The sequence below is a fragment of the Aulonocara sp. 'chitande type north' Nkhata Bay genome, linkage group LG15, assembly GCF_057382095.1.
Source record: "Aulonocara sp. 'chitande type north' Nkhata Bay isolate Kocher_YH1m ecotype deep benthic linkage group LG15, A_spYH_male_GT1.1, whole genome shotgun sequence".
Taxonomy (NCBI): Eukaryota; Metazoa; Chordata; class Actinopteri; order Cichliformes; family Cichlidae; genus Aulonocara; species Aulonocara sp. 'chitande type north' Nkhata Bay.
In genome coordinates this window covers 31,219,655-31,240,271 of record NC_141358.1, presented here as the reverse complement: position 1 = coordinate 31,240,271, position 20,617 = coordinate 31,219,655, and the positions used below count along the sequence as shown (strand labels likewise).

General features: G+C 42.2%; 1 protein-coding gene across 4 annotated transcripts in view; it reads left to right on the top strand.

Moving 5' to 3' along the window:
• The window catches only part of fynb (FYN proto-oncogene, Src family tyrosine kinase b), an 86,817-nt gene that overhangs the window by 13,786 nt on the left and 52,414 nt on the right, over positions 1 to 20,617 (top strand). For 3 of the 4 annotated variants that reach the window (XM_086262879.1, XM_086262880.1, XM_086262877.1), the window contains exon 2: positions 6,991 to 7,059. The gene's annotated coding sequence lies outside the window, so the exon portion shown is untranslated. Of the gene's footprint in view, positions 1 to 6,990; positions 7,060 to 11,057; positions 11,178 to 20,617 lie in introns of those variants that run through there. The other variant, XM_086262878.1, reaches the window with a different exon arrangement.

Below are 20,617 nucleotides of genomic sequence, written 5' to 3'. Positions count from 1 at the left end.
GATTTTTGTTCTCGTGCTCAGTACATGCAGCGCATGTATTTCAGCCCCCTGTCCCTGAGTGGCAGCTCAGCACACTGAATCCGGATCCCGCTGCGTGTCCGGCCACTTTAGCGGCCCACTCATGTGTCCCGCTAGCCAAGTGGCAGCGAAGGAGCAGAATGACTGCTGTTGTGCCCCGGCCAGTCATGTGACAGCTTTCGTGTGGCTGAATGACTAACACCCCCCCCCCCCCCTCAGCCGGGTGGGCTGCAGCTGAAGGAAGAGAATCAGCTCGCTTTCTCTGGGGCCTGACATGGTGAAGCATGTCGCTCGTGGGAACACTGCAATTTTGTGCTGGTAAAGAAGACTTAAATCACAGGTTTCAATTACACGCTAAGGTCATCGTGAGTATTTTGAGACTCCCTCGCAGTTTTATGTACAGATCACCCAAACTGGAAAAACATTAGTGCAGACAGTTGTGTTTCTAGGACAAGTGCTGTGTTGCCGTGCTGCTGCTGACTGTGAAAACCTGAGACTTCACAGGAAAGAAAGTGTCAAACCATCATCCTGTTGTCCTCATATCTTTGTTTTCTCTCATTTCCTGTCTCTTCAGCTACTTCTTTTTCTGTTTTTGTATCGGCCAAGAAACAGAGTAGCCAAAGCACCCACCTCCACCCACACCTACACCATTTAGATGTTACACCAGGCTGTCCTCGATAAATATCTACCCTTATACATTTTTGCACTTTATCTAGACAAAGTCAAAAGCTGCGCATTAAGGAATGCATCTTTTTCAGGTCATTTCCCATCATACCTTGCTTCGTGCTTATTGATCTTAAGCAGCTGACTATCACCAGAGAAACCACTCAGACATTCCGTGAAGGCCTAATTCAACCGACGACAGGAAGTGTTCATGTAAGAGACCCCCCAAAAAACCAACAACAGCAGCAGCACCGTTCAGCGTGGGCGTCTGCTGTTGCAGAACAAACAGTTGCATCACATCAGCAAAGCCCGCCTGCACTTGTAGTGTCACCGTTGATCCGCTCCAGCAATCAGCAAAGCCACAGAGGCAGATTAAATTAGATTAGCAGGACTGAGCTTTAAAGTCAGATCAGCAGCTAATGGCTTCTAACATATTTTGGCAGCAGCAACAGTGCGTCTTTTGTAAATAAAGGGCAGTTAGGAGGAGCGCCACGCAGTTAACCCCAGCCCTGCTGCCACACAATCACTCCACTGTGTAATTCCGCTGTCAGTCAGAGATCTGGCAACCACTGCGAAGTTTATTCACGCCCGCGTGGAGATTAACTTGTGGGGGAAAAAAAGAAAAGTAGCGTGTCAGAAATGGTCTGTGTGTGCTTTATTTCTCGCACTTTTGCTCCCTGCACTTTTGAGTTAACAAATGAATGCAAGAAGAGCTTGGTGCTAGCATTGTAGATACAAAAGAGAGCCTCTGTTTTCTTTTATAACCAGTGTGTGTGAGCAAAATACATGGGTTTTTCTTTAACTACAGGTGGTAGGAAAGTACGCTGTGTGGAACTATAATAAACTTCAGCAACCTCAAAAGTATCTAATGTATTAAGACAAGTCAAAGGTAGATCTGAGTATTGGATGTGGACCAGTCTGTGTGAGTGGGCATACATGGTCACGCTCCTCTCCTTATCATACCTGGGGACAATATGTAGCTAAGACCAAAGAAAAAAGAAAATGAGCTGCAAACAGACAGAGGAACAGAATAAAGTGAATTTGAATGATTGAAGGTGACAAGAAAGTCTAAAGCTGTTGTATTACATTTTTCCACTTATTGCTTCCATGGATTTCATTCATTGGTTTCATTTAAATTTGACTTAAAAGATAAAAACTCATTTTAAATACTTTTAGGCTGAGTTTTCACAAAACTTACCAAAACCCATATTATAATACTTATTACTGAGTGGCACTGCCGAGAAGGTCTGGGTTTTGAATCCACCATCTGGCCAGGCCCTTTCTGTGTGGAGTTTGTGTGTTCTCCCTGTCTGCATGTGCTCTCTCTGGCTGCTCTGGCTTCTTCCCACAGTCCAAAGACATGCCTGAGCTTAGGTTAACTGAAGATGCAAAGTTGGCTGTAGCTATGAATGTGAATGGTTTTCTGTCTCTGTTTTGGCCTGTCCAAGGTGTACTCTGGCTCTTGCTTTGTGCCGGCTGGGATTGAGGGGAGCAGCAGCCTAAGCTTGTCCAGAGGAACACCGAGGCATACCTAGGCCAGCCGAGAGATTTAAGCTCTCCAGCGTGTCCCAGGTCTGCCCCGGGGCCTCCTGCCGATGGGACATGCCTGGAACACCTCACCCAGGAGGCTCCCAGGAGGCATCCTTGTCAAATGCCTGAACCACCTCAACTGGCTCCTTTTGATGTGGAGGAGCAGCTGTTCTACTCTGAACCCCTCGCTCATGGCTGAAATCCTCACCCTATCTCTAAGGGAGAGGCTAGCCACCTATTTCCACCGCTTGTATCCGCGATCTCATTCTTTTTGTCACTACCCACAGCTCGTGACCATAGCTAAGGTGTCTCTGTATTTATATATATGTGTGTGTGTGTATATATATATATATATATATATATATATATATATATAATATTCTGTAACTCTGTAACTTCTGTCGGTGCTGTGCTTTTTTGGAAATCGAATTTCCCAGAGGAACCCACCCGAGGGATTAATAAAGTTCTATCTAATCTAATCTAATCTAATCTAAGGGTAGGGAAGTAGATCGACCGGTAAATCAAGAGCCAAGAGCTTCCATTTTACACTCAGCTCTCTCTTCAGTACAATACACACACACACACATATATATACAGTGGGGCAAAAAAGTATTTAGTCAGCCACCGATTGTGCAAGTTCCCCCACTTAAAATGATGACAGAGGTCAGTAATGTGCACCAGAGGTACACTTCAACTGTGAGAGACAGAATGTGAAAAAAAAATCCATGAATTCACATGGTAGGATTTGTAAAGAATTTATTTGTAAATTAGGGTGGAAAATAAGTATTTGGTCACCTCAAACAAGGAAAATCTCTGGCTCTCACAGACCTGTAACGTCTTCTGTAAGAAGCTTTTCTGTCCCCCACTCGTTACCTGTATGAATGGCACCTGTTTGAACTCATCATCTGTATAAAAGACACCTGTCCACAGCCTCAAACAGTCAGACTCCAAACTCCGCCATGGCCAAGACCAAAGAGCTTTCGAAGGACACCAGGAAAAGTATTGTAGACCTGCACCAGACTGGGAAGAGTGAATCTACAATAGGCAAGCAGCTTGGTGTGAAAAAATCAACTGTGGGAGCAATCATCAGAAAATGGAAGACATACAAGACCACTGATAATCTCCCTCGATCTGGGGCTCCACGCAAGATCTCATCCCGTGGGGTCAAAATGATCATGAGAACGGTGAGCAAAGATCCCAGAACCACACGGGGGGACCTGGTGAATGACCTGCAGAGAGCTGGGACCAAAGTAACAAAGGTCACCATCAGTAACACACTACAACGGCAGGGAATCAAATCCCGCAGTGCCAGACGTGTTCCGCTGCTGAAGCCAGTGCATGTCCAGGCCCGTCTGAAGTTTGCCAGAGAGCACATGGATGATACAGCAGAGGATTGGGAGAATGTCATGTGGTCAGATGAAACCAAAGTAGAACTTTTTGGTATAAACTCAACTCGTTGTGTTTGGAGGAAGACGAATACTGAGTTGCATCCCAAGAACACCATACCTACTGTGAAGCATGGGGGTGGAAACATCATGCTATGGGGCTGTTTTTCTGCCAAGGGGACAGGACGACTGATCCGTGTTAAGGACAGAATGAATGGGGCCATGTATCGTGAGATTTTGAGCCAAAACCTCCTTCCATCAGTGAGAACTTTGAAGATGAAACGAGGCTGGGTCTTCCAACTAGAGCTGGGCGATAGAACGATAACGATATGTATCGCGATATAACTTTGACTCGATAGAGAAATTAAGCTATCGCGATAGACCTCGCCGCTCTTGTCCTCAAGAAAAAAAAAAAAAAAAAAGGTCAGCCAATCCAAATTAAGTAGCGCAGAGCCGAACCAATCACAGCCGCAGCATCACGTCGCGTGACTTGTTACGTACAGCACAAGTGCCAAGCCGCACGTGTGTTTGTTTGGGAAGCAGCCAGCGGGTAATGGAGCCAGCGCGTAATGGAGGAAATGAGTGTGCCAACTAGAAAAATCAACCGAGCGTGACCGAAGAGAAAACAGATGATGGTTCCAATGCCGGAGAGATTGTCGAACGGAAGAGCCAAAGAAGTTCCGTAGTGTGAAGGTATTTCGGCTATTTCAAGTCTGACAAAAAACAGAGTAGCGTGCACTGTAAATTGTGCCGAAAGCAAGTCTGGAAATACAATAAACTGGTGCATGCGTCACACTGTGCGCCACGTTATTGTTTCGGTGAAATGAATTTCTACAATACTGTTAATTCTACTCTCTGCAGTGTTTAAATGCTTACATATACACAAAGTTACTGTCCCTCCACACATACGACTCGGTTCTGCTTCTATGCCCCAGCTTTGTTTACTTTTTCCCACCGAGGCTTCTAGACTTCTGATTGGCCAACATTTCGGCACGGTTAGGAATCTAGCGCCACCTGCTGCTTTGGCATGTTCATAGCAGCGTTTTCCTTCATTTCTGCCTTTATGTGTGGACGGGATTATTTTTTAAAACGAAAACGGAAAATCTCCGTTTTCAAAGATACCCGTGTACGTGTGGACGTAGCCTCAGTCTCTGACTGGAAGCGCTAATTCGTCATTTGGCTTTTGTCAGACTAAAGTAACTGTTAAAACTGTTTGAAAAGCTCAGCTATACAACAAGGAGAGATTGAGAATTTCCTTTTAGTTCTCAGTTTATTTGATATTGACAAAAGTTAGTCAGTTTTGTCTGTTCTTCTGTAAAACAAACTAAGATTTATTTTTAGAATTAATATTTTGTTTCTAAGTGGAATTGACAATTTAGTCTGTTTTGTTTGTTCTATTTTGAAACTTAAACGCTTTAGTGGCTGCCTTTTGTGTAGTTTGCAATATTTGCCTTTATTTATCTGAAAAAGTCTCATGTTCCTTAAGTACATCTACCCTGTTGAACTTATTATGGGAAATAAATATTTAAATAAAAACAAGCTGCTGATTATTTCACATTTTACTTGTGAGCAACGGCACATTTAAATCTTACAAATATAGTTATTTGGCTTATATCGTGATAGATATCGTTATCGCCTGAAATGAAAAAAACATATCGTGATATGAAAAAATCTCATATCGCCCAGCTCTACTTCCAACATGACAATGATCCAAAACACACCGCCCGGGCAACAAAGGAGTGGCTCCGTAAGAAGCATTTGAAAGTCCTGGAGTGGCCTAGCCAGTCTCCAGACCTCAACCCCATAGAAAATCTGTGGCGGGAGTTGAAAGTCCGTGTTGTTCGGCGACAGCCCCAAAACATCACTGCTCTCGAGAAGATCTGCATGGAGGAATGGGCCAAAATACCAGCTACTGTGTGTGCAAACCTGGTAAAGACCTATAGTAAACGTTTGACCTCTGTTATTGCCAACAAAGGTTATGTTACAAAGTATTGAGTTGTATTTTTGTTATTGACAACTCAATGAACCAGCATCTGGTCAACACATAACAGAAAATCTAGCAAGTTGAATCTATGAAAAATGCAAACAGTAATGCAATTTGACACTGAAATTGTATTTTTTGCACCAACAAAGTGATTCCCTGATAGCTATTAAGAGGGGAAAATTGTACATATGTTCAGTCTAAAGCCATCTGTAAATGACAAGGAGCAGAATTTCCTACTAGGGAAGCCAGGAGAAGTATTCCGTTATAATACAGACTTTAAATATATCAAATATGGACTTTCAAGCTCTTCTGTACAACCTTTTTTTTCTTTTCTGTACAACCTTTATTTTGCCCTATATTATGCATCCTAAATTTAATAAACATGCAAACACGTGGAATGCACCTATATAAAATAACTGCATAAAATTTACCAAATTGAGAGGTGGCTGCACAGTACTGTATGTGTGTTTTACTTTAGGCACTTTAAGTTGCTTTTGTTGCAAAAGCTGTTCAATAGAAAATAATTTCAGTAGCTTAAGCAGTGGCACTCTTTACATAATAACAGGGCACAGGAGCCTGAAAAATCGTAGCCAATCCCAGGACGGCGATGCCCAAAAAGTCAGATCCTCCTCCTGTCTTGCTGGATTCACATGAAGAGTGAAGGTTTATTAGTCTGTGGACGTAAATAGGCATGTAGAAAACTATAAATGTTATGTTTTCTACATAGCATTTATTTCCTCATTTCCTGTGCTCCCCACCCTGTGCTACCCCATTAAAAAAATCCCTCCTCCTCTGAGGCAGTTTGAAGCACAGAACAAAAGTGGAAATCAAGTTGTAACTTTAAAAAATGCAGTGAGAGCTACAAACACTAGTAAAGTTGCATTAGACTGTATTATTATAAGCAACATTTTCTTATTCCAGCATCATTCATGCTTAGAATGCAGTCAAGCCTCATTCAGTGGCAGATGGCAGTGAGGGATGATGTCCTACATTTAGCAGCATCGTCTCATTTGCACCTGGACGAGTGAATGAATAGATTTCCAGAATGCACCTGCTGGAGAGGCTGTCAGAAATGGGGCCACCACACAGGCCTGTGATTAAAGCCAGCAGTTCCTGCACCCTTCACACTAACCTGTTGTTGACTAGTTGAATGTCACAAATACAGTGCCGCCATGCTGCTGTGTAAGGGGGGATTGCAGTTTCTGTTCTGCTAATTGGATCGAGGTCATTCATTCCAGCTGGACACATCTGCTGCTTTGTTTTGTTTTGTGTCTTTTGTGTGTGTGTATGTGTATAAGACCCATTTTCCGCAGACTATCGTGAATGACGAGGTCTGGCACATACGCAGTTGATATTCATGTTTTATTGAATCGCAACAATGAATAATTGAGCCTCTGTGTGTCTCCGCAGGGCCTCTGTTTTGGCGAAGCACAACGCAATGTGGAGGAAATAAAGATCCTGATACGCTGAAAACCCGAGGTATGAGTCTTCACACTCCACTGGACATTTGTAAGCTGACACAAACACACTTGTGGATGAACTCGGCCGTGTTTACTCTCTTGCTCACACACACACACACACACACTGCCATGTGTAAATAACCTCATAGCAGATGGCCCACAAAACCTGCTCATTCTGGAGGATTTTCCTTCAATGGATGTGGGTCATAAGGATACTAGAGCAAGCGCACACACATGCATTAAAGCACATGCGTACACATGAAGCGGAGATAGTTGCCACAAGCTAACCTGCTGTTCCAAATAGGCGCTCATACCTGTGGTGCGTTAGCTTGGGGCGTGCAGTGTAATAGTGGTGCGCCACTGATGTTGTTACAAGTCTGACCTGCAGGTCAACAGCTGCCACCAGCTAAAAGCTAAAGTGTTGGATTCCTTCTTGACCTCCATTTCTGCTGCTGCCATCTTTAATACGCAGTACAGCACTAAGGTCAACCTGAAAAATTCCTGTGGGAGTAAAGGTAAGGTCAGCCGGTGCCCACTGCAACCTCTCCTCAGCTCTGACACATCAGTCCTGTGTGTGTGTGTGTCTGTTCTCTTAGTCCCATGCTGCATATATCCGGGGGTAAAACTGCAGCGGAAAAAAACATGTTCCCATTATTTCCTAATCCGAGTGTGGCTGCTAGGTTAGACTGGAACATGACGGCACTTATATTAGATTGGTTTTCGACAGCCAGCAGCAGCACTGTGTTCTTTGTTTCCTTCTTGGAGTCCACAGTGCACAAGCACGTGATACGTTTTGTTTTTTTGTTTTTTAAGTGAGCACAATGTTGCATAAAAAATGCACTTTGTTCCTTTGTGTGGGTTTTGTGAAGGAGGGATCTGATAAATGACAATGTGGGAATGGTAGAAAGTGCTGATAAGAGAGCCCCCATCATGTATGACAGAGAGTTAGAAAAGAGCATAACTGACATTAGACTCTGCCTTTGATCATTGTTTAACGTTGTACTGTGGTTGCCTGAGGCTACCAACTACTATAACTGAGCTGAGATGCATGGCGCAATAAAAGTTGTACTCTAGTATCGTTACCGTTGTCGTTATTCGTTCATACACTTGGACCGAACTGGCCGCACTGGACTGATACAGAATTCAAATTGTTTAATTTATTCAATGCTTTTCACTTAACATAAACAGTAAAACTTTGTAAACAGTAAACCTGATATTGCTTCTTGAAATCTAGAAGAAACATTGCAAAGTCCATTGTACTGCGTAGAAACATACGTCTATGTCTACCTTGATGTTCAGGAGTCCAGGATCTGCAGAGACAAAGGACAGGAGTTGACTTTTAAAGCATGTACTTCATTGGGATTCCTACTGTGATCACAAATGTTTAAGTCAAGGGTTGAATGTCACATGTTTATGTCTTGAAGTTGTAGTTCTGGAGGTCCAGAGGTTAAAAAACCCTTTGTATTAGTATTTATAAGAACTTTGTAGTGGATAGCACCACCAGAGAGGAGCATGAAAATAGGATAAAAACATAAAGATGGAAGGACTGGCGTATATCAAAGGATTTCTGTAGCATTCAGATGGATGTGCCTTACATGATTATTCAGGTTGCTGCATTTCCCATTAATGGTTCTTATGAATGCTTTATCCTTTAACTTTTCACTGTCCACTTAAGATAGACTTGGAAATTTTTCATATATGAATATATGAAGCCCCTTGAGGCGACTTTTGTTGTGAATTGGCGCTATATAAATAAAATTGAATTCAATTCAATTGAAATATATGTTTATATATTTAGCTGTTTCAACTTAATTGAGGATCTCCATACAGGAATTTTTTCACTGTTGACCTTAACATGTCCTATTCATATACTCATGCAAATTTGTTTGTAACTGGCTTTGTAGAAATTCAATATGTAAAAACAGTGGATGACCCTGTAGATCATTAAGAAGACAACGGAAAGTCATTTTATCTTAATGGAAACTTACCTGCAGCCTAAATGAAGCTAAATGAACCACAATGGAAGTCGAAAATTAAGGCTAAATTAATGGTATTTCAGTCTGTGAAATTCTAGTATTTCACAGACTGAAATACTAGAATTACTCTTGAACTTCAGCATTTCCCCAGTTAGCCAGTTGCACTGCTTGATCTTCACTTTGCCAGTCACCGTGTCTTAGTTTAATTTAAATGACATCGGTGGTGGATGTTTGACCTTGCAGAAGTTTTATTCATATATGCACAGAGAACTTTTTTTACATATTCTTCTTTTTCTTGTAGCTTTACTTGCTAATATAAAATGTCTCAATATTTCACTGTGTCCCCTACTTACAAGCCAAGTGTTTCACACCCAGTTTTTCACGGGTGGAAAAAGAAGTCGAGGAGGGGAGATGTCATTGTCTTTTTGCAAACTCACAGTTACATTAAGATCTGGTGTCAAATCAGAACTACAGAAATACTTTATTATGTAACTTTATTATATTAAAAGCTGTTTTTAATGTGTAAAGATGAGTAATGAGAACAGTAGGCTGATATGAGTTGATGTTTCTAGCTTTTGTGTAAAAGCTTGTACCAAATAGGTGATGCTAGTTATGGGATGAGTGGAAAATCAGATTGCACTAGTATTTTTTCATCCTCTGTGGAGGTTGAGACAATGTGTCAAAGGCCTATCTGTGCTAAATGCTAAAAATTATATTCCAGGGCAGTTTCTGTGAAGTCACAGGATGTTCTTGACCTACTATTAGTACCGAAAAGATGTCAATGCCTGGACTCGTCCAGAACATTTGACTTTGTGATTTCTTCCTCGTTGGAGTTTCCAATCCAGAGCCAGCCTTTCACAAAGGAGACACATTGTAATAAAAAGGCAAAAACAAAAAACAAAACAAAACAGAAGAGCAGCAGAAGAGTAGCTATAAATGGAGAGCAAGGTTTTAGGGGTAAATTTCATCAATGGTTGAGTGGAAAAACACTTAACAAGGGCATTCTTCCAGGAAACTGGAGTCAGCTGAGCAAGTGTATTCATTATGCAAGGTTCAGTCATATTTACTCTGATAGCTCCTTTATTTTGTGTACCCCAGTTTCCTGTGACGCTTCGGCATGTTTCGATGGAGCGTACAGCCTGGGCTTGTCGGAGAGCGGAGTCACAGTTTGGCATGTCTTTTTTTTTCATTTTCTGTTTAGAACCTCTGCTGTAGATGTGAGGCGGTGGTTGAAATGTGAGAAAGAGCGATGCAGCGAGCGTCAGAAGAAGCTGTGCAGAGCTTCAACTGTAGCACATCAAGAGCATCCTCGTGGTGGGAGCATGGAGCTCGCGAGTGTGTCTGTGCTTCAGTGTTCTTGCTGAGTGGGTGTGATTGTAGGCTGGTGAGAAACAGCAAATGAGTCACCAATTCCAATCGTGTTTTCAAGCTTCTGCTCTGTCTCTCAGAGAGTTTCTGCACTGTACAGAGAAGCGAGCTACAACAGCATGTTATCGTGACGTCGTCCCCGTCCCAGACATTGATATGCATTTCAGCAATCACTTGCAGCCATGGAACAAATGTACACTTGTGCCTTGAGCCTTTAAATCTCAAGAGCTAACTGTTAAACCGCTCCTCCTCCCAGCTTGTTACTGGCCATGCCAGTGTGGGCTGGGCAGCTATTCACTGAAATGTCGGTGTTGCCCTCAGTCTTCCATTGTGGTTTCCAGTTTTTCTGATGGTAAGGAGATGCAGTTGGGGGTGGAAGTGGTGGCGCTAATGAACAGCATTAAGCTCCACTCTATTATATTGACACATCTGGTGGCATTTTTCATCCGCTTGCTTTCCGTCCTCAGCCTAATTAAGTGATCTGGGCTGCAAACTAAAGCATACCCACTGTAGAACACACAGGAAGCACTCTACACTAGCTCTCTGAGCTTGTTAACCAGCCTTGAAGTGACTTTGTGAAACCTCAGTATAATACGTCAGTAGCAGATTCAGCCTCAGACTTCTTTTGCCCACTCGATGGCTGTCAATTATCCAACTTTACAGAAAGAACTTTCCTCAGGTGCTGTGTCTGAGGAGATGTCAGTGAATTAGCAGCAGCAGCAGTAGTGTTCGACCACACTAAGGCGTCAGCTAGGTGCGCCGGACCCTTGGATCATCAGTCAGTACCAGTCAGGTAATGAGATCTGTCTTAGCTTCTGCTTTGTAGAAACCGTGCTAGCAGAATTCTGCTCATGTGTTTATCAGTTAATGTAATTATCATCAGGGGAATGTGGCTGCCTTTTCAAACTTGTTATGGACTCTCCAGATATGTAGAACACTTTTTTGGTTTTAGAATAGGACTGTTTGCTGGTTTTCGAATTTTGATCAAACTAAAGTTCAAGTTCAAGTTCAAAGTTTATTCGCCACATGCAGTGGCAGGTTGCCCTGCAGTGGAATGAATGAGCAATCTGAGCAAGACCTTAGGGCTTTAACGGAAATGTACCTCTTATTTCTCACATTACATCAGCAGCTTGTATCAGTATCATTCTTGACTGACCAGATTTAACCACATACTTAGATTCTGTTGGTGGAATATGTATGTAGGACCGTGTGACACAAGTTTAAACAGCTGCAAGCCAATTGAGCAAAGTTCACCAAAAAAACACAATTTACTGCTTGTTACAGGCAAAATACGGCATAGCCAAATCACGGATTCCGTCACTAGACCACATTTGAAAACCTGGCTACTATGTTATCCAAATTTCTAGCATTGGGAAATGTACTTTTATGATTAAGGTTAAATACTCTTTCTTTAAAAAGATGTGGGGAATTTTTTTTGTTGTTTTTAAAATGTAAACATACAACTGACGATGAACAAATATAATTGTACTCATTTGATTTAAATGGGAGATGTAATTTTGTTACTTTTTAAAGAAAGCCCAAGGAACCTACATATACAAGACTGTTCAATAAAAGGGTAAGAAGTGAAGATGTGGATGTCAAACTCAGCTAAAAACAGCTCATTACTGCAGCCACATTATCTGATGCCTTTGGACTAAACTCCAGCCTGCAGCCCTGATGTCACAAACTTTAAACCTGTTGTCTCACTGCGTTGTACCTGTTTTTAATACGTGTGTGTGTGTGTGTGTATATATCTATATATATATATATAGATATATACATACAGTTTTTAAATTTAATGTTGCTGAAACAACAAAGGGATAAAATAATAAATCTATCTGATTGAGGAATCACTCATCTTTGGAAAAGAGAGTTTATTACAGAGAAATGGCTCTTTCCAAAATAAAAGCTATACTATCCGCTTCTTCTGGGCTATATTCTCAGCAGCATATTAAACATATAAGGAGAGTCATGTGCTAACGGCTGTCTAAATGACTCGGGTAAAGTTTGTAGCATGCGTGCTTTTTGTTTTTGTCTGCTTGTCTTTGCACTATGGTGATGTCGGTGTAAATGTGCAGTCATATTCATTTTGTTCCCACTAGTGCTGTCAGCGTTAATCTGAAATGACGTTAACGCCACAACACGGCAAATCTCCGTTAACGAGCTACCGCCGATCGCCCCGTGCGTGGGGCTGGACGGCGTCAACACGTTAACGAGCTAATTGCGCTAACGCACTAGTTCCCACCAATGTAATTGAGCATTGCGCGGCACATCCAACATACTGTTTTACTTTTGTCCATGACGCGCTTACCTTCAGGGTCATACGTCACATGAAAACCAAAATAGTTCCAAACACCAGATCTGAATGAGGGTGGGGGAGGTTCAATTTGCCATGTTGCAAGGAGAGCTTAACTTCTGTCTGCTAGCTTGCCCTGCGCTCAGTGAATCTGCGTTCGACTACTCTGCCTAGGCTGCACTGTCGAGCGCAGATACACTGAGCTCTCAACACAGACAGCATCGTCAGAAGGAAAGTTGATAAAATAAATTAAAAATTTTGTATTGTTCGATACATATGCGTACCGAACCGAAAGCACTGTATCGAACGGTTCAATATCGATACGAGTATTGTTGGACCCCTCCTATATATATATATATATATATATATATATATATATATATATATATATATATATATATATATATATATATATACATGCCTATCATGTAGACCTGTAGACCAACCCTGACCCTGGCTACAAAAGGACCTGAAAGGTTCCCAACTTTACATCATTAAAGCATGTTTACAGCCTGGTACAAAAAGGATTTGGGCCTCTATGGATAGTTTCCACTTCAGAACTGCTGTACATGGATGTATTTTTTTCTTATTTTACAACTCATCCACCTGGAGTTAGGTGTGTGTTCCCTGCGGATTGGCAGTCATCTCGAAACTGTCAACCTTAGGCTTTCAGGTGTCGGCTAATTTCAGGCACTGAGTTGAACTTCTCCAGCCCAGTAAATCAATTCCAGATGTATTAAAAAGATAATGTGACTCTCCCTATATGTGTTGTTGTTTATTAATATACCTGGTTGGACTGGCCAAGTAAAGTCTGTGTGTTTCTTACTTACTGCATTTCTTACTTATGAAAATAATTTGTTCTATTGTTCAAGACTCTTTCCTACGTTTCCCAGAGATCACAGGGTGCTTTTACTACGTGTCGGGGAAGGATGATGTGTTTTATTCTGGTCTGTGGAAAAACTGGTGCATTTTATTGCTACTGCAGCATTGCCCCGTACGGTTACAGAACTATGTAACAGGAATATCAAGAGTTATATATATAGAGAGAGATGTACACCCAAACAGTGAAACAGACCAAAAATACAGGTTTGCTTTCCAGTAACTGCCTGCACAGAATTTTATGCATTCTGGTCCATTCTTCATCTGCCTACCCTGAAATGTTTCTTCTTTTTTGTTCTTTTTTCAAACAAAGCAGGAGGAGGTGGAAAATCAAACAACCATAGAAGAGGTGGAATGATTGACCACCTGTTCTGAGTGGTTTTTATCTCGACCTCCTCAGAAAGTTCTTTTGATGCTTCACCCCCTCATTCACTTGAGTGGAACTCAGTGTCGGTTGGAAACACATTTCAGTGATATTACTTAACCCCTCATCTATCCATAGCCAAGCTTGTGATCGAGGTTAGGCATGTGGGCGGGGGCCACAAGCAGAAGGCTGAAATTCGTCTCGGTTTAAGATGTTTATGAAGTGCGTCTCCTTAAACTGATCAGTCGTGTTTGTTTGACTGGGAAAGTTTAAAGCTTGTGTATGCATGTTGGCAGCAGTGTGTTGCTGCGCCTACTGTGCAGATGGTATAGCAACATAACCTCATCCTGCTTCACTGACTGGCCAATTTGCTAAAGAGCCCACCAAAAGCACATCTGCTGCAGCATGCTAATGACTTGCCCTGGATCTGTTAAATAATTTATGTCTCGCACCTATTTCCCGCATCTCCTTGTGAAATTAGACGGGTATTTTTCGTGATGACGTAGTCAGCACACCCTCTTTTCTTTCTTGTTAATCTCAACTGCATGTAGTGGCGGATAAGCACAGAAATAAGAGAACTGGGAGAGCTCCTTGTCTGTAGGCATGCAGATTAAGTGACTAGGCCACCATATGGCCAGAAGATGAACACTGATTTTTTTTTTTTATGGGCTAGTTTAAAAATAAGCAGGGTGGGGCAATCACACATCCTAAACAACAGCAGCTGTAGCTCTTTGCTGACAAGCTTTAGACTTATTGCCCAGCCCACTGAGAGCTGTGACAGGTATATTGTGGCTGAAACTGTGGGACGCTCTGGATTTAACAGGGCTTCCTTCCCTCACATTTCGAAGGGCTTATTATGGACCCGTCTTCACGGAGGCCAACAATAGAGTCTTTCAGTCGGCCATGGCAGGGCTGGAAACCTTACACTGGCGGGGCTGGAAACATTTCTGGTTTGCAAATTAGCCTAATCTTAACCCACCCAGGCAAGACGAGCATTGATCCAACAAAGGAAACTTCTGTGGCAGAAACCTCTCAGTCTCCATGGGTGTAGAGATCACTTTGCAGAGGTTCAGTTATCGACATGTAGCACATGAAATGGGACATCATTCCTTACAGCTTCCCGAGGTCCTCCTTAGCTTTCTCATTATGGGTTATTTAACAGTTTACTGACTTTGGGTCATTGAGTGGTTAGTGGTTGTCAAACACTAAGAAAGGACCAATTTGATATGATGCTATCCAGTGTGGCCTGTCAGTAATCAGCCACAGTTTCCATCAGTGCGGTGATGTAGATTTAATTATAATGGGGGCGGGGATAAAGATGGCTGTTGGTCTCCAGCCATATGCTGGCCTCGGGCCCCCTGGGACTCAGCCCACAGCTTAATAATAAGAAGCCCTGCAGGAATTAGTGCTACTTTAACCACAGTGTTTTGACTGATGGGAGAGGTCAGCTGCTCAATGATTGAGTGCAGAAAGGTGTAATAACATAAAGATAGTGAGAAGTGAAAAAAAAATGCTCAGTACATTGTGGTAAACCCTGACTATGTCTTTTGCACTAAGGGGGAGAGAAAACAACTGAAGGAAAGGGAAGTTGGATGTGAGGCAGAGTTTAACCTCTGAGTTGAAGACAATATCAGTCTTTTGTTCTCAGTTTTCTACTGCATGTGTTTCCAGAATGAATGCATACTGTATATTTAGTGCAGTAAGCTGACTCGCCACTCCAAAGGACTCCCATCTATCAGTTGCTGCTACATCAGCATCTCTTTAGACATTATCAGTGGATTGATCTTAATAGAACTCACCCACTGTGCTGTGTGGTAGCCTCAGTGCAGACATGGAGCAAGCAACAGGGGGCAAATTAGTTGTGGCCTGCTTCTGGCCTCTTTACTTACCGTGGTGACCTAAAGTCTGCCTCAAAAAATGGAAGCTGTGGTTTGGCAGAACTAATGCTTCCACCAGACAGGGTACATTGATTCTGAGGTGAAATGCAGATGGCAGAGAGATGAAACTCATTTTTAAACTGGCACAGTGATCCATAATGTTATAAAGTATCTGTGCTTCATTTACATACCCATTTATAGATGTATTGATTGAGGCTGGCTATGCCCAATGTTGTTCCAACTGAGCTAAGGTTAGGCATCTCCAGAGAGCCAGGTCCACTACACTTCCTGTGTTTGTTTCCATACGGCTTATCAAAGATTGAACAATGATTGAAGATTGAGTGATGTCAGTCGGTCACTCAGCATCACTGCCCTATTGCTTGATGTAGCCTCAAACTGCAAAGAACAGGTCATCGTTGCGACACTCCAGTGCACTATAATTCTGCTAGGTGTTAAATATTAGTATGTACGGTGCTTTGATCTCCGGCTTCTCTACGCTACATGTCCAAGAATCCTTGAGTAAGACATTGAACCCTGTATTCATCAACGTATGCATTTGTGTGAGTGTTGGGTTTTCAGTGCTCTTACAGCATTGCCCTCAAACAATTCAAACATGATACGGCAGTGTTGCCTAAAGAAATAAATGCTGACATGCAGTTTTGTGATTAATACATATGCCATCAGTTTCCACTTGTGCAACCAAGCAATGCTGACAACCTGATCAAGAAGCATTTCAAAGAGCCCGGTTTCCATCCCCAACTAGTCAGATGTATTGTAAGGGCATTAAGTGGTACAACATTAGGCTGGTGGTTTTAATCAGCCTTCTTAGCTCAGGAGGTAGTGCAGGTGTTTGCTGGTTTTCTTCCAGCTTCCAAGCTGATAGATTGGTGGTTCGATCCCTAGCTGCTCTGGTCTGTATACCAAATATCCCTGGGTGCACACTAACCTCAAGGTGCTGCCCCCTGTGTCTGGTTTTGCCAGAGGTTTCTTCCTGTTCTTCACACTGTTCCCAAAGTGCTTGATCACAGGGAGGTCATCTGATTGGTGGGGTTTTCTCTCTGTTATTATAGAGTCTTTACCTTTTACTAAGAAGCGCCTTGTGCTTACTGCTGTTGTGTTTTGACACTATATAAACTGAACTGAACTGACTGGCCTGTTATCATAGGCAAAATGTCTTCTGTTTGCAGAGAGGAATAAATTCAATTGAGCATTTAACATATAGGAGAATAAAGTTTTAATAGAAATGTACTTTTAAAGTTACCCTTTAAGAAATTGTAATTGTAATATTGTAAGATAAAGACCCTACAATAATACGATGAAAACAGAGAAAACCCCACCAATCATATGACCCCCTATGAGCAAGCACTTTGACAACAGTGAGAAGGAAAAACCCTTTTTAACAGGAAGAAACCTCTAGCAAAACCAGGCTGAGGAAGGGCCACGACCAGTTGGGGGTGAGTGGATGGAGACAGGACAAAGACATTCTGTGGAAGAGAGCTGGAAATTAATAATAACAAATAATTAAATGCAGAGAGGTATATAAAGACCTAGTGACCCTAATGACCCCAATTTGTCATTAGGGTCTATACACATAGGTGTGTTGTTTTTGTTGAGTGATCAAAGTGGCTTAAAGGCAAATTGTTTAATCAGAAACTGTCAGCATGTGCTGTAGGCACCCTTGCAGTTTGGTGTGTAACCCTGTTTGTGTGTGCATGTTTGAGCGTGTAGCCACGTACATAAAGCGAGCAAAGACAAAGAATGATGAGCCTCAAAGATTATCCCCAGCCGGAACACAATCCTCTTTGGAGGCGCTGTGCATTGCGGGGCGTATCTGAGTCTGGGTGCTGTCTAGACGCTGCTGCTGCTAGACAGCTGTGTGTGGAGGAACGTGCTGTACTAAGCCAGACAGCTGCACACACTGGCGCAAAAAGTCACAGCTGGATCACAGCATCTCATGTCAGAAGTCGCCCAGCCACAGTGACAAACAAACTCACTCGGATAGAAACGCTTGCGTGCAGTTTTCTATACACTCTCTCCCAAAAAATATCCCTTGGTGGGTCGGCTTCTTTCACAGGCTCCTAAAGCATCGCGGTTGCTGTGTCATTTGCAGTCCCAGACTCTTCCGACCCAACTCTGGCGGCAGAGCAAGGACACACAGTACTGAGTGTGCTCTGGAATGCGGTAACCTAGCAACAGGGCCGGAGAGACAGATCAGGTTGGCGATGGGCGACTGTGGCTCGTCTGCTTAAAGGAAAACCCTGCCTCTAAATAGGAAGTCACCCTCAGCTGTCATTCATACGTCTGGAATTTTTTATTGGTTTCTCTTTGCTGTCAAGTCTGATACCACAGATTGAAAAGCAATCCATGCATGTCTGTTCTGTACTTAGATCATAAAGGCTTATGATGCCACCCAAATGGACATAATCGTTTGGGTCTAATGTTTTCGGCTTCTGGCACTTGAGGCTCTCACAAGTGTCGTCTGCGCCAAATGTAGTCCAGGCATCAAGTTCTTTGTGGGCTAGATGTGGCACAAATACCACCACATATCTGCTCGTCCGTGTAAGGTGGACTTGTGGCTGCACTGAGACAGCCACACTCACCCTGAAAGCAGCATCAGTCTAGGCAAAATGCCACAACGAACACTGCAAATATACAACCAAATATATCTTGCGGTAGCTGAAAAAAATCTGACAAAGAGAGCGAAAAATGAGGCCTGAACGCCAGCTTGTTTGCTGTTTATGATGTAAGCCTCAGCCATTAAGTGAGCTAAAGTATCTGATACGTATAAATAATACGAAGAAGTTATATACAGCAATTAAATTAGGCTAAATCATTTGCATTTCAATGAGAATGCGTTTTACTCAGTGCACTCTTACGGTTGTATGTACGTATTTTTTATATGATCTGTTACTTTTTTCAAACTCATGTGTCCTCTGTGTACAACATGATGCATGCATGTTGCTGTTTTGTACTAAAACATATGATGCATATGATATGGAGAAGGAATACCATACAAGCTTTGGACAGAAACGTCAGTCAGCTGCCTGAAACACCTTACGAGCTACAAGAGCCACAGTCAAACCCCTGTTCAGCTAAGGTAAAATGCAGAGATTCAGAGCAGGGCACGTAGGCCTCTGTGGCCTATTTTTAGAATGACGGGTAAGACATTTCCTCAGCAAAACTGCCTTCCTCCAAATGGAAGAACTGAATAGTTATTTTCAGTATATTTTTTCATGCCTAAGCCATTATTACGTAGCTCCCCTACAAACTTGTTGTCAGTGACATGAATGGAAACTTACAAGCTTACATGCTTTAAGGTATATTTGGGGCTTTAACCACATCCTGCTAGCAGTCATAATGTGATGATGCTCAGCTAGCTGTCAATGTGTTATAGCGCTCTGCCAGGAGGATTCAGCAGACTGTTGCACCTTCTTCACATTTTTACATTTACAGGAAGGTGCATCACCCACTAGTTACAGTAAACATGGTTGTTTTTGTGAGTTTTGACCTTTTGTTAAATTTTCTTCTATCAAAATATTTCCTCTTGGTATTAAAGTGAATATCAGCTGTTAAAATACAGTGGTTTCTGTTTCTCAAAGTATTATGTAGACACAAAACTATTGACATCTCGCATAGATTTTAAAAAACATGTATTAGCTGGTGACAACAGCATGCTATGGTGTGATATAGTGAACCGCTATAAATGGGCCTTAGTGATTATAACAAGAATCAAACCATTATTGCCTGTCACCATCAGCCAAATTTGAATAGTTGTTGTGTTGTTATGGTCAAAGTATTCATGAGCTAATTTGAGCAGACTGTTTCTTTTAAGGGACTTGTTTGGGATTCTCCAGAGGACTAGAACTGCTTCTGCTGTCTGATTTGTGATATCGTGGTAGCGTAGCAGGATATGGGTTTTGAATGTAAAGGAAGGTTTGAATCTGGCTTATCTCCTAAATGTACACCTCTGATGGTATGCATTACTTGAATAGGCATCTTCTAGGCAGCAGAAAGTCTTGAGTGCAAGCCTCCCAACGGAGAAATGCATTGTTGATCTGCAGCAGAGGGCGCTGTATGGAGCAGCTCTTTAGTTTTAGAGCAGGTTTTAGAACAGACTTTTTACCTATTGCCCCAAATGTGTCACAACACAGCATCTAGCTTATTAAACGAGATCAAATAAAGAGCAAGGAAACTGTTAAACTTACCTTCAGACGTCTGTGTTTTTATACCGCCCAATGGTCAGATGTTGAAGAGTTTGTTTTTAATTGCAGCTCAAGAAAAGTTCTTTGTTTCAGTTTATCTAATTTGTGTTTTTACTGGTGACATCTTTGTACCATAAACCAGGAAACCTTCAGAAGTCTGTAGATCCTTTTGACCTGAATCATTCTTTACTCACGCTGTAATAGGCCCAGGATGCTTGAGGATTTCCATGATGCACTGAGCATATCTGTTTATACACTACTCTGCATTTAATCATTAGTGATTATTAATATCTGGATCGCTCTCACATCTTGTGTCATGTCTTCCTCTCCTCACTGCCTTCACCAGACGGCTCTGCTCTCAGAGCCTGGTTCTGCCGGAGGTTTATTTTTGTCAAAAGGGAGTTCTTCCTTCCCACTGTCACCAAGTGCTTGCTCAAAGGAGGTTGTCTCATTGTGGGGGTTTTCTTTGTATTATTGTAGGGTCTTTACCTTACAATATGAAGCACCTCGAGGCAACTGTTGTTGTGATTTGCACTAAATAAATAAATTTGAATTGAACTAAACTGCATTGAATTAAATTGAATACAGCATTCCTCAGTGTGCTCAGATGTGTTG